This window comes from Galeopterus variegatus, unplaced genomic scaffold (assembly GCF_000696425.1).
Source record: "Galeopterus variegatus unplaced genomic scaffold, G_variegatus-3.0.2 Scaffold351, whole genome shotgun sequence".
NCBI lineage: Eukaryota > Metazoa > Chordata > Mammalia > Dermoptera > Cynocephalidae > Galeopterus > Galeopterus variegatus.
The window spans coordinates 248,946-261,438 of NW_007726462.1; the positions used below are offsets into that span (position 1 = coordinate 248,946).

The following is a 12,493-nucleotide window of genomic DNA, read 5'->3' on the forward strand; positions in this document are numbered from 1 at the left end:
AGGCTCTGAGGTGCTTGCACTTTATCGTCGAGTGGACAGGGAAGAACTTGAGGGACATTACGCAGCTAGTAAAGTCTATAAAAGGTTCTCATACTCGAGTGTGCAAAGGAATCATTTGGAGAGTTGGTTAAAACCTAGAATCCTAGGCCCCACCCACGGAGATTGTAATTTAGTACGTTAAGGGTGGCTCGGACTGGGAAAGGAGGATTGCTGCGAAAGTTTCCATTTCTAAGAAGCTCCCAGGTGTTAAGAATGAATGGACTGTATGGTGTACTGTGGAGAGGCCGAGACACGTGGGGGCTGAATAAGAAGTACAAAGCAAAGGCAAGGAGTGTGGAGGAAAAAAAAATACATAGAGGATAAAGTTATTAAGCTAAAGTGAAAAAGAATAGGTTTCTGATCACAGGCCTTAAGGCACACACACACACACAATCCTTTAAAGGAACGAGATGACTACCCACCAGTCTGGGGTAGCTAAAGCAGCAACAAGCAACCACGAAGGGATTCGAACCCTCAATCTTCTGATCCGAAGTCAGACGCCTTATCCATTAGGCCACGTGGTCCTGCACTGCAATCACTGCAAACTGGTTGAGAGGAAAGAATTTGCTCTTTCGCCAGCTGCAAGATAGTAAAAGTACTGTAAATCAAGGAATTTCCCTCCCTAAAAAATCTTACAAGAGATGCCTCAGAAGAAATCAGTCCGTTCAATGCCCTGATCTCGAACGTCTAGTCTCCAGAACTGTGAAAAAATAAGTTGCTGTTGTTAAGTCATCCAGTCACCTTATTTGTTATGGTAGTCCTAGCAAACTAATACACTGCTTCTCTTCCATCCTGGAAGACTGGAAGTTTCTTTTCTTTCTTTCTTTTTTTCTTAGAGTTACTCCTTTTATTTTATTTTTATTGAAACATAATCGATTATACATGTTTGTGGGGTACAGAGTTGACTATCAATACTTGTGTACAGTATGTGATAATCAAATAAAGATAATTAGCATATTTGGAAGTTTACTTTCTTGAAAGAGCAAAATATTGGGTCCTCTAGGCTGGAGCAGTGATTCTCAAACTTTTCCCTGCATCACAATCACCTGGACGGCTGGTTAAAACACAGACTGCCAGGCCCCAGCTCCAGTTACTGATTCAGGAGACCTGCGGTGTGGCCTATAATTTGCGTTTCTAAATTACCTGCTGCTGCTGATCCAGGGAGCATTTTTTGAGAATCACTGGGCTGGAGGAAGATGACCCACAGGGCTAGTAGAAAATGGTAAGAGCTCAATAAATGTTAGCAGCTTGTTTGGGGGTTACTGTGAACTGAGTGGCTCTTGTATACAATAGGGACCAGAAGGCCCACGGATCCTGAGAAGTGAGGGTTTGGGGAACAGATGCTACTTATGCTAGGCTTTTGAGGCTCGCCAGGTTGAAGATGGGGCGGGCGTGCGGATAGGATTGAGTGAGGTAAGAAGTAGGCCGGGTACCGCAGGGCAATGCAAGGCTGGAAGTCTGTTCTGGAACAGGGAGAAGTCTAGTGCATTTATAAGAAAAGTAGTAGTGCAAATTTCGTTGCAGTTCTTATTCCTCTTTCACTGAGGATCTAAACCCAATACATACATGATTTTTCTCCAAACAGAAAAATTTTGATAAATGGAAAGATTGAACGTGAGAAACAACTGAGTTTTCTCACATGGACCGTTTGGGTCTAATATTTAAGCTGGTCAATTTAATATTTAATCCGGTCAATCCCTTAGTTCTTTCAACAAAGTCACAGTGAAGCTGTTAAGAGTGGAGAGAGAAAAATAATCAAACCGAATAATAAAATCTCTGAGGGAAAGTGAAGGGAATGATATAGGATCTGTCGTACATTTTGCGTGACCTTGGGGCGCAACGGCAGCGCATCTGACTCCAGATCAGAAGGTTACGTGTTCAAGTCACGTCAAGGTCATGCTTAGTTGTGTTTTGGGTGGGGAAGGGGAGAAACGAATGGAAAGAGGACTTTATTTCCTCTGAGGTGTGTTGTTGACTTAACCCTAAGAAATGAATTTGTCACTCTGAAAGCTTTTACCCTTAGCTGCTGTTGGGATTCTAAAATGCAGAATAAATTCCCTTCCTGGAGAAAGCATCCTTTGCCACCCTCTTTGAAGGGATATGTAATTTAAACGCTCTCCTCTGGCAGCAGATACCGCATAGTCTCCTGTCTCCGTTCTTCTCTGATCCCTTCTTTTCGCATCCTTTAGCTGCAGAGGACCCTTCCCTCTACGTTAAGTCCAAAAATGTTGATTTTTTTCTCCCTGGATCATCCCCTGCCCTCTTTGCCTGCCGATCTTCCTTTGCTTGTGTGCCTACAACACTTGGTGCTTTCGCAGCTTCATCCCCACCCTCGCGCCCGTGAGCCGGGAACCTGGAGCCAAACTGGACGCAGCCCGCTCTTCACTTCTCAGTCGAGCAGCGAGTTCTGCTGAGTTTTACCTCCTCGTTATATCCCAGCTGCCAGCCGCGCTCCACTACCACAACCGCCTCTTTCCTTCCATCTTTTATCTCTTGCCGGGGATATTGACATGAACCTCTTAACTCGTCTTCCCAAATCTTCTCTTGCTCAGTTAAATGCTTGTTTTTTTTAAAATTAATATTTTTAAATTGAAATATAGTTTTGTACATGTATGGGGTACAATGTGATGTTTTGATAATATTACGTTTGCTTTTTAAGTGCAAATCATATCTTGACATTTTCCTGCTTAAAACAAAAGCAAAACAACCAGCTATGCTTATTAGCCCTCTCTGCACATCGACGTTCTTTCAGTCCCTCAAATGCATTTTGCTCCTGTCCACCTCAGAGCCTTTGTCCCTGTTGTTTCCTCTGTAAGGAATTTCTCCATCCTTCACTTCATGATTCAAACACTCAACTTGGAGTGGTCAACCAAAACGAAAATGCCAGTTTCCTCAAGGGAGCCTTTCTTTGATCTCTAGACAGTGCCCTCCAATTGTATGTTCCTGAAGATTAATTTCTTGGACACTAATCACCTACATTTTCCCAAATCGTCTTTACTTCTGTAATGTGTTGTCTGTGACTCATGCTGTTGTACTCATATGTGTGCTCCACGAGGGCTGGGACCAGTCTGTGTACGTTATTGTTGCGCTTCTAGTGCCTAGCAAAGTGTCTGGTACACAGAAGGCACTCAGTTTTTGAGGAACTAGGGAAGGACAGGGCATGTTTTAGATTTTACTATGGCTTTGCTAAGCACCTTCATAAAGGTAGCAGAATGGTGCGGTGGTTGCATGCTGGCCTGCTGACTCAGGGAACAATGAGTGGAAACCATCTTTTATCCTAAGTCCCCTTCTTTATTCTTTCTCATAAAAGGAACCTATGCAATGAAAGCTTAAGGCTAGTTACTTCACGAAGAATGCACTGAATTACAGTATTTTTATGTTACTTAGATAATATGTTTGTGGTGTTCCTTGGTCCTGTCTTTTGCCTTATAATAAAATGAGAAAGAAAATCTTTTCTTTCAAAACAGATAGATGGGATAGTTGTCGTTAAAAAAAAAATCAAGCAGGCATTTTTGACTTTACTATATTTTTAAAAGGTGTACAGTTCTCTGTCAAATTGTGTACTGGTATTGTACAGTAATTATTTTCTTTGCCTTACTCCAGACCTCGCCATCTCCAATTGTATTAATCTGCTAGGGTTGCCATAGACTCTGTGGCTTTAGCAACAGAAATTTACTTTCTCACAGTTCTGGAAGCTGGAAGTCTGAGATCAAGGTGTCAGTTGGGTTGGTTTCTTTTAAGGTCTCTCTCCTTGGCTTGCAAATGGCTGGACTTCTCCTTCTGTCTTTAAGTGGTTTTTCTCTGTGTGTCTGTGTCCTAATCTCCTCTTTGTATAAGGACACCATTCATATTGGGTTAAAGCCCACCCACAGACCTCGTTTTACCTTATCACCTCTTTAAAGTCCTTATCTCCAAATACAGTCACATTCTGAGGTACTGAAGGTTAGGGCATAAGCATATGAATTTGCACAATTCAGCTCATAACAGCAACTAAATTGGGAACTGCTCCAGGGATAAGGTGGGACAACATTTATGTAGTGCCTGTTATATATTAGGCATGATGCTAGTTTCTCTGCAAGTTTTATATAATTCCTTTGGTTTTCAGGTAACAAAACTGAAGCTTGCCATAAATAACTTGCTCAAGTTCGTGTTCTAATTAAGGAACAAACCAAACAGGAACTTAGGTATTTCGGACACCAGTTCATGTGGAAATTGTAGTTATTAAAGGATAAATAAACTAAAATCATGACTTTCATACAAATATAAAATGAACATGTGTTTTACTTACCTCGATAATTAATGATTGAACCTGTAAAATATTACAACCAATTAAAGGAAAATTAACAACACACACACACACAAGCAATCAGGAATGCTGAATGAATTTCTAAATAGAAGCAAGACTGATCTATATCCACAGGACAAAAATCATTTACGTTCCCTCTGACACAATTCATTTGCATTTCTATGGACAAGAATCATTTGCACAACTACACATTTTCTACTGCTTATAGAGTTGTAAAATAGCTCCAAGACAATGAAGGGTACAGGTCTCTAAAGAATGAAATAACCCAGAAATGTGCACTACACTAGACACATGGTCATCCTTTATTTTTTCTTTTGGTGGTGGTGGGGGGGTCCATTTCAAAGTCTTTCACAATTTTTAACAACAACAAAAATAAGAATAAAAAAATAGGGGAAAACCCCCCCACAGACTTTTTCACAAATTTTCCTGTGTTGAACAAAATGCAATTTTTATTTGTTAATTAAAACTAAAACTAAAAAAAAAAAAAAAAATTTAAAAAACCTGGAAGCCAGACACTAGTTAAATTGGAAAGGGCAGATTTTCATTAGTAATATATTATTGCAGTAAGAAAAAGAGTCCTGTGTGAACTCAACTCAACTTCAATTTGGGCAGAGGTGGCTGAGCATTTTAAATGGAGAATGAGGAAATAGGGAGATGGGTAAGTTGGGCTCAGCAGAGTCAGAGAAGTAAAAAATTAGAAAAATTGGAAAGCGGTTCATGTGAAACCCATCTGGGTTTGCTAACTGATGCTTATAAAAGTTAGGCTCCTATCCTCCCACAGAGTGGAAGACAGGGGTCCTATCTTCAGGTATTGTTCGGAACAAAAAATAAATTCTTTTGGCAGCCTTGAGTTTTCTCAGGCAGGTACTTTAAGCTGGACTAGGATCATCCTAGGGATGTGGTTTTGAGCTTTTAGAAACTCTGTCAGTGTCTTGTTTAAGTCTTTTAAGTCAAGGTTGAGGCCTAGTTGAGAAGAGAGTTCAGAGGAGCCTGGCTAGAGTTTGGTCAAGGAGAGAATCTTTGTTATATGATATAGCAAAGACAGGATTATTCAGAATCGTAGAGGTGCAACAACAATAATCAACCCAGAACACTAACAGGAGAGAATTGGTTAAATAAATGTATTTATTATAGAGCAAAGTTTATATAGCCCTTGAAATATACAAAAGATATATTAAGAAATTATTTACTGTGTACCCCATATGGTTAATAGTTATACCACCATACTGATAGTAGTTATCTCTGAGTGTGGGGCTAGGCATTATTTTAATTTGTTTGCTTTTTGCTGACTTGTATTTTTAAAATATTTCATAAAAAGTTTTTCTTTGAAAAGCAGGAAACATACAAATTATTTATTTTTTTAAATTACTGAGCTCCATAGAGAGATGATTCATCATTGGGTTTCTGCTCTGGAGAAAATAGCAGTCAGAATAAACTCATCATTAGGATAAATTACAAGGTTTACAAGAATAAGTCTATATTGATCCAGATATAGCACAGAGATATAAGAATGATGGCCTTTGACTATGTGAGTGCCAAGAGTGCAGAGTGTGAGATTTAGGGAGGAATTCAGAGAATGTGGATACCAAAGCAGGATTTTGGACCATAAAGGAGAGTTATCTCTGATGAAAGAAAGGGGTGGGAGGGCAGAGAAAAGAATCTACCTATGCATACAGTCTAGGTAAGTGCAGTGTTGTTTGTTTTTGTATATATGACAAAAAGCTTAGATTTCTCTGCATCAGGAAAGATGCAATAGATAGTTCAACTGTAATTGTTGGAGTTTTTGCAACATGATAAGGAATAATATAGGAATCACCTTTTAAAACTAGCCTTGGGCAATTCATCAGCCTTTATCATAACCTGGATGAAATATCCCTCAAGATCACCTACTTCTTTTCCCTCTGATGGTGTTAAAGAGAAATTGCACTGGACACTTTTTTAAAGCAACAAGACATTTTATTCGAGCTACTGCAGTAGGGGAGAGAGACTTTAGAACAGAACTGAACTCAACTCCAAATAATAGCAAGAACAGCTGGGGATTTATAGTCAATGGGCAGGGGGGTCAATGGATGGAAAATTACTAAGAGGAGCTTGATTAGATGTCAAGGGTGGAAAAATTCTCAATAAACTGGCTCAGCAGGATTCTTGCTAGAACTGGGCTAGCTGACCAAGGTTGAGGCCTAGTGGGGAAGAGGGCTGAGTGAAGTCTGACTAAAGTTTGGCCACTAGGGAGGTCCTTGCTAATGGTATGTCACCAGGATCTCTTCTCATTGCTAAGTCACTTCTAGGGAACTTCATGACCAGGATCAAGGTGACCGAAACTATGGCTACAAGCATTCCAGTTTTGAAGTTATGCATTCCTCTCCAAATTAATAAATTGTATTCTGGTTTAAGACCTCAGGCTCCTGTGAGTCCTATTAGTGAGAATCAGTCCTTAAGGCCTAATTCCCTTCAGGTGATAAATTCACTGAATTTGCTCTACCAGTATAACTGAGGTCCAAACCCTAGAACAGAAGACCACAACAAGGCAATAATAATCATGTCTGGGAGGTTGAATGACTTCCAAAGTTCCATTTTTGTTCTATCTCACATATGGATTTCCCAATCTTAGATTTTCTGCATCTATACTCTTCTGTCTTCATAAATTTATCTTAAAGCAGAGCATTTGGGTCTCATTCCCCACCCCGTCCCCAGTGTGTCTTCTAGTCAGAATGTCTGACAGTGATATATTATAACCATATTTATTGATTCCAGCATTTGATAAGGAAATGTTACATTCTGTCTCTGTTTCAGTGTAGAAGCCAATATGTCATTTCTATAAAATGCCAACCCAAAGCTTCTTTAATTAAAAAAATACAGAGTACCGGAAAGTAAGCTTTATTTCCAGTAGATGTTTTAGACATTGGATATTTTAAAATTTATTGTAAGCCAAGTTTTTCCCCAGAGTTTAATTTTTTAAAGTAATTATTTTTAAGTTTTTCTTAGAAAACAAAACATATATTATGGGAGCTTATTTTGAATGTGAGAATTGAAAATATCCCAACAGTTTACTTTCTCTATTAACATGACTTTACTATTCCACTATTTTCATAAACATAACTACCTGTTCCGTGCCCAGGAAGCTAAAATTTGCAAAAACTTTTTGTTTATTCCAGACACTCTATTGTTTCTTTCAGGAATTTTTTGAAAGACCTATCAGCTTCTCAACAGAAGGCAAGGAATGAAAGTTGAGCACTGTACATGCAGTACTCTTTCAGCCCTTGTAATGGTTTTAAAATATGTCCAGAAATAGGCTTCCTTCTAGAGCTGGAGCCTAATTTTCTTCTCCTGAAGTGTGGGCTGGACTTAGTGACTTGCTTCAAGTGAATAAAATAATGTGGAAGTGACAGTGTCATACTAAGTCTCATGAGGCTGAAGCTTCCGCCTTGCTTTCTCTCTTGGATCACTTGATCTAGTGGAAGTCAGCTGCCGTGTCAGGATACTCACTCACAGAGAAGCCCATGTGGTGAGTAAACTGAGGCTTCCATCCAATGGCCAAGTGAGCTTGGAAGAGAATTCTCTGGCCCCGGGTAAGGCTTCAGCTGACTGCAGCTCCTGTCAACATCTTGTTCGCAACCTCATGACAGACCCCCACCCAGGTAAGCTACTCCTGAACTCCTGACCCACGGAAACTGTTAGAGTAAATGTTTGTTGTTTTAAGCCACTAAATTTTAGGGCAATTTGCTACACAGCAATAGAAGACAAATACAACATTTCACTTTAACATCCTTTCCTGGCTGTGTCTACCAGTGCTAAAATATATCATGATCCTTACTCAATTTTAAACTTTAGATTTTGAGAGATCATCAAAATCTAGATCTCAAAAATCTCAGCAAATAGCTCAACTTTGCCCTTTTGCTCTGAGACACTATTAATACCCTTGAGTTAATGCCCTATGTAGTGGATTGAATTATGTCCCCTCAAAACTATTGAAGCTTAATTGTGTCTCTCAAGTTTTATTTATTAGAAACTTGGTCCCCACTGTGAATGTTTAGAGGGTGGGAAATCCTATTATGGTAATTGAAAGGTGGAGCTTTGAAGAGGTGACTAGATTGTAGGACTGTGCAGTAGTGAACGGATTAAAAATGGTGGTCAGGGGCATTGTTCTGAGGGCTTTAAAAGAAGAGGAGAGTCTCTCTCTCTCTCCTTTCACCATCTTGCAATGTGAGACCCCTGGGTCACTGTTGCCACCACCAGATGGACTTTGGACTTCCTAGCCTCAGAAACTGTAAACAATAAATTTTGTTTTCTTTATAAATCACCCAGTCTCAGGTATTCTGTTATAGCAACACAAAACGGACTAATACACCCTATAAACTCAGCTTTGTTCTTTCAGTGGTGTTTTAGGTGATATTTTCGGGAGACAGGTTTGACAAATGGTAAATAAGATCTGAGGAAAAAGAATGCATGCTATAAAGATTATTTTTATATCACACATGAAGAATAAACTTTGGGTATTTGTTCTAAAATTTCTACACTATGACATCAATTCAGAACAACTAACACAAGCACTTACTACATGCATTATACTGAAGATTTCTGTTTATAATAGAAATAAAGTAAAATACCTGACTTCCAGTGTTTCATTAAAAAGTTGCATTAAATAATTATTGGTACCTAATTTTTATCTGGTGCTTTTATACTATTTTTCAAGCAGCTTTAATAGGCACAGTTTTAATTTACCTTTATAGCCCCTTGAGGATTGTAGGTCAACTACTCAAAGGCCCGTTTACATATGAGTAAATAAACGCTAACAAATTATGTAACTTGACCAGGTTTTTATATATCACTCATACCCTTGAGTTCTGTATTATTCTGTTGTAAGGATACAACCTAAATGGACCTAAATTCTTCTTTTAAGAAAAATAGCAGTAGATTCTTAATTTGCTATTGCAACTTCCTGCCTTTCCTCCCCTTCAAAGCATCCTGTTCATAGCTGCCAAATAAACCCTCCCATAATGTGGCACTGCAACTTCTCTATTTTAAAGAAAAGGTGAAAAGATAAAGATAAGGATACTAAAGTGGGATAGAGGCATGTGAGAAACCTCCTGGCTTTCACATGTTTTATTATTCAGGCCATCAGAATCCATTACCTTCCTGAAACTCAAACTCAAGACTTATTTTAGTAGAGATAATTTAGTTTTCATTCATTGTTCATTAATGGTATTCCATGTGTGTGTGTGTGTGTGTGTGTGTGTGTGTGTGTGTGTGTGTGTGTGTGTGTGTGTTTTCTCTAAACCAACTGAAAAGTCCTCAAAAATAGGCGCCATATCTCCCACTTAGTTCCAGGCACTGCTTTGGCTTTTGATTCCAAAGCGCCTCAGTGACCTCAGCAACTGGTGGTCATCTTCTCCAGGGGCAGGTAATGGGGATGTGTGTATGGAATAGGATTCAGCAGAAACCGTACTTTATCATTCCCTCTTCCAATGACAATACCCTCCTTGCCAAGCTTGTGTCTCCAAAACAGAATGACAACAGAATATCTTTTTTTCCAAAATGAGGGTAACTGGGTGTTTCGGAATTGAAAGAACACTTTGATCTAGTGCATTAATCAAATTGGCTTACATTCTAAATGAGAGATTTTCGGGATTTGTTTTCATTTAAGATTCAAACTGGGGGAGGGATGGAGAAAGACACTTTCATATGTTAGGTTTTTATAGGTGTTCTTCACCTTAAAAAGTCGTCAAGGGTCAGAGACGTTTAGCTTCCTTCTAGCTTACAGGTTTTCTCAGAATATTTAGATATAGCTTTTTCTTTAATTGGATTTTAGAAAATCCTAGGAGAAAAAACAAACGTTTTCATTAGTTTACTAATAATCTAGGGACGATATAAACATGGTTATAGGAAGATAAAAGAAAGCTAATGCATAAAGCATTGGTGGTTCAGTGGTAGAATTCTCGCCTGCCACGCGGGAGGCCCGGGTTCGATTCCCGGCCAATGCAGTGCGCTTACCTTTTCAACAATAAAGATGTGTCTTCGATAGAAGCCACAAATAAGAAATGCTTACCGTGGCTTTGTGTAGATATCCAAGGATGGCTAGGAAAAGCCAGGGTTTCTGCAACTTCAGCTTTAAAAATTATGCCAATTAGCGTGCGTTTGCTTTTCCAATAACCTGAAATGTAATTCCGTCCGAGCTCGAGTGAATTCCGACCTCAATTGATGGGAGTTTTCCGGTGGAGAATTCTAAATCGTTGGTATTTGGAAGTGGAGTGCAGTTACACAGGGATCATCAATGTATTTTTTGCTTTTTGAGGGAGCCGCCAAAATACAATTAGAATTAGAAATGCCGCAAATGATACCTTCCAATAAACTATCGAAAGAGGTTTTGAGATGTAAGCAGAGTGGCGCAGCGGAAGCGTGCTGGGCCCATAACCCAGAGGTCGATGGATCGAAACCATCCTCTGCTAAGATGTAAGCAGAGTGGCGCAGCGGAAGCGTGCTGGGCCCATAACCCAGAGGTCGATGGATCGAAACCATCCTCTGCTATGGAGAGGCTTTTCTTTTCTTTTTTTTTTTCCTCGAAAAACAAAACAACAACAAAAAAATAGGACTTACTTACAAAAAAGAGATAGGACTTAAAGGTATAACTTTATCCAAAAAAGGATTGGATGAGGTGTATCACTCATCCTCTTTCAAAGGTTTGTGGACCAGAAATGGCTGTGTAAGAGTCCCCACTATAATTTGTTAGAGTACCCAGTTTCCAATCTTCAGTAATGGTAAATCATAATTACGTCTGGCGAGTCGGTCATTCAGTTTCCCAGATTTGGAGACCACTACCCGTGTTGCATGTGTCCACGCTGAGGTCTTTAGTACCTCGTATGTCAGAGGAGTATTGAAATTTGCGATAACTCCTTTTATCAACATCTCAAACTTCAAAATCTTGATCTTTAAAAAAATAAAAAATCTTGATCTTTTTACTATGATGACAGGCACTCCGTATCTGTTGCGTCGTTGAATAAACAGGTTTAAAGAATATTTTTAACAGGAAAGATATTATTCCTCATGGGAATATATCCCCGGGATTAAAATACGTATGTAGTCGTGGCCGAGTGGTTAAGGCGATGGACTTGAAATCCATTGGGATCCTCCCGCGCAGGTTCGAATCCTGCCGACTACGAAAAAGTATTTTCTTTGCAGGTACAAACCTGGTATACCGCCTGTGCAGTGAAATAACAATACGGAATAGGTTGTATTCTTTGGTTGTTATTATCTTTCCCCCTTAAATCTGGAAACAAATAGTTGTAGTCTTTCCATGTAAGAAGACGTAGAGAAAAATTCTTGAAAACGTTTTTTGGGAAACTGCCTGAAAACATTAGGAATTTCTAAGACTAATAAAGATGCTGGGAAAACGCACAGGCTGTTTTGCTTTTGAATTTTCTTTAATTGTTGCTTCCCTAACCTAAATCCAACTCATGTCTGACTTCTGAAATCTAGTTCATGTCTGTCTTCTAAAACTTCGCCTGCCTTTAACTTCTTCCGCTTGGTGTTCTTACGAGAATTTGGGTACACCGAGTGCATCACTATACTACTCGTGAGCATGCTGATATTTTTGAATCAGTATCTCAAACGAAAAATTCCAGTCTTTCTTGCCTTCTATAGCCTCGTGTAATACCACTTTAAGAGGCCAGCATTGCAGAGAGGAAATAATAGAGAATTTTCAAAACTGTTTTCAGATGCCGGTTAAATATTATTATTATTATTATTATTATTATTATTATTATTATTATTTTTAAACCTGTTTTGTTCTCAAACTCTCTTAACTCTAACACATCCACAAACTGTTTATGCAACATAAATAAGAGTAAAATAAATATAACGAAAATTATTATTACACGAGCAATCGATCCATTAGGAAATGTAGATAAGCCAAATAAAAAAAATACTAAAAGAAATATTTAAATAGGTAAAAGCTCTCTTTTTATCCCCGAAATTACCAGTAAATCCCCTACATTTTAACTTAATTATCAGAACATTCCCTACACATTTAACATTTTTTTCTTCTTGAGGTTTCCATATGGACAAATGTCCTAAGAGATTTCTAAGTGTTGACCCTTTCCTCTATAAACCTGTAGGTCGACAAACGATCATGGCCTGGTTTAAGAATTCAGT

At 38.8% G+C, this 12,493-nt stretch overlaps 6 non-coding genes across 6 annotated transcripts; 5 read left to right on the top strand and 1 right to left on the bottom strand.

Annotated features, from left to right (window-relative positions):
• Window positions 1-490: 490 nt before the first annotated feature.
• Window positions 491-563, bottom strand: TRNAR-UCG. Its single transcript has one exon. It is a non-coding gene; the product is annotated as a tRNA-Arg (tRNA).
• Window positions 564-1,864: 1,301 nt separating this feature from the next.
• On the top strand, window positions 1,865-1,936 carry TRNAW-CCA. Its single transcript has one exon. It is a non-coding gene; the product is annotated as a tRNA-Trp (tRNA).
• An 8,319-nt stretch (window positions 1,937-10,255) lies between these two features.
• Window positions 10,256-10,326, top strand: TRNAG-GCC. The gene has a single exon. It is a non-coding gene; the product is annotated as a tRNA-Gly (tRNA).
• A 393-nt stretch (window positions 10,327-10,719) lies between these two features.
• TRNAM-CAU lies at window positions 10,720-10,791 on the top strand. Its single transcript has one exon. It is a non-coding gene; the product is annotated as a tRNA-Met (tRNA).
• A 7-nt stretch (window positions 10,792-10,798) lies between these two features.
• TRNAM-CAU lies at window positions 10,799-10,870 on the top strand. Its single transcript has one exon. It is a non-coding gene; the product is annotated as a tRNA-Met (tRNA).
• A 549-nt stretch (window positions 10,871-11,419) lies between these two features.
• TRNAS-UGA lies at window positions 11,420-11,501 on the top strand. Its single transcript has one exon. It is a non-coding gene; the product is annotated as a tRNA-Ser (tRNA).
• Window positions 11,502-12,493: the final 992 nt, after the last annotated feature.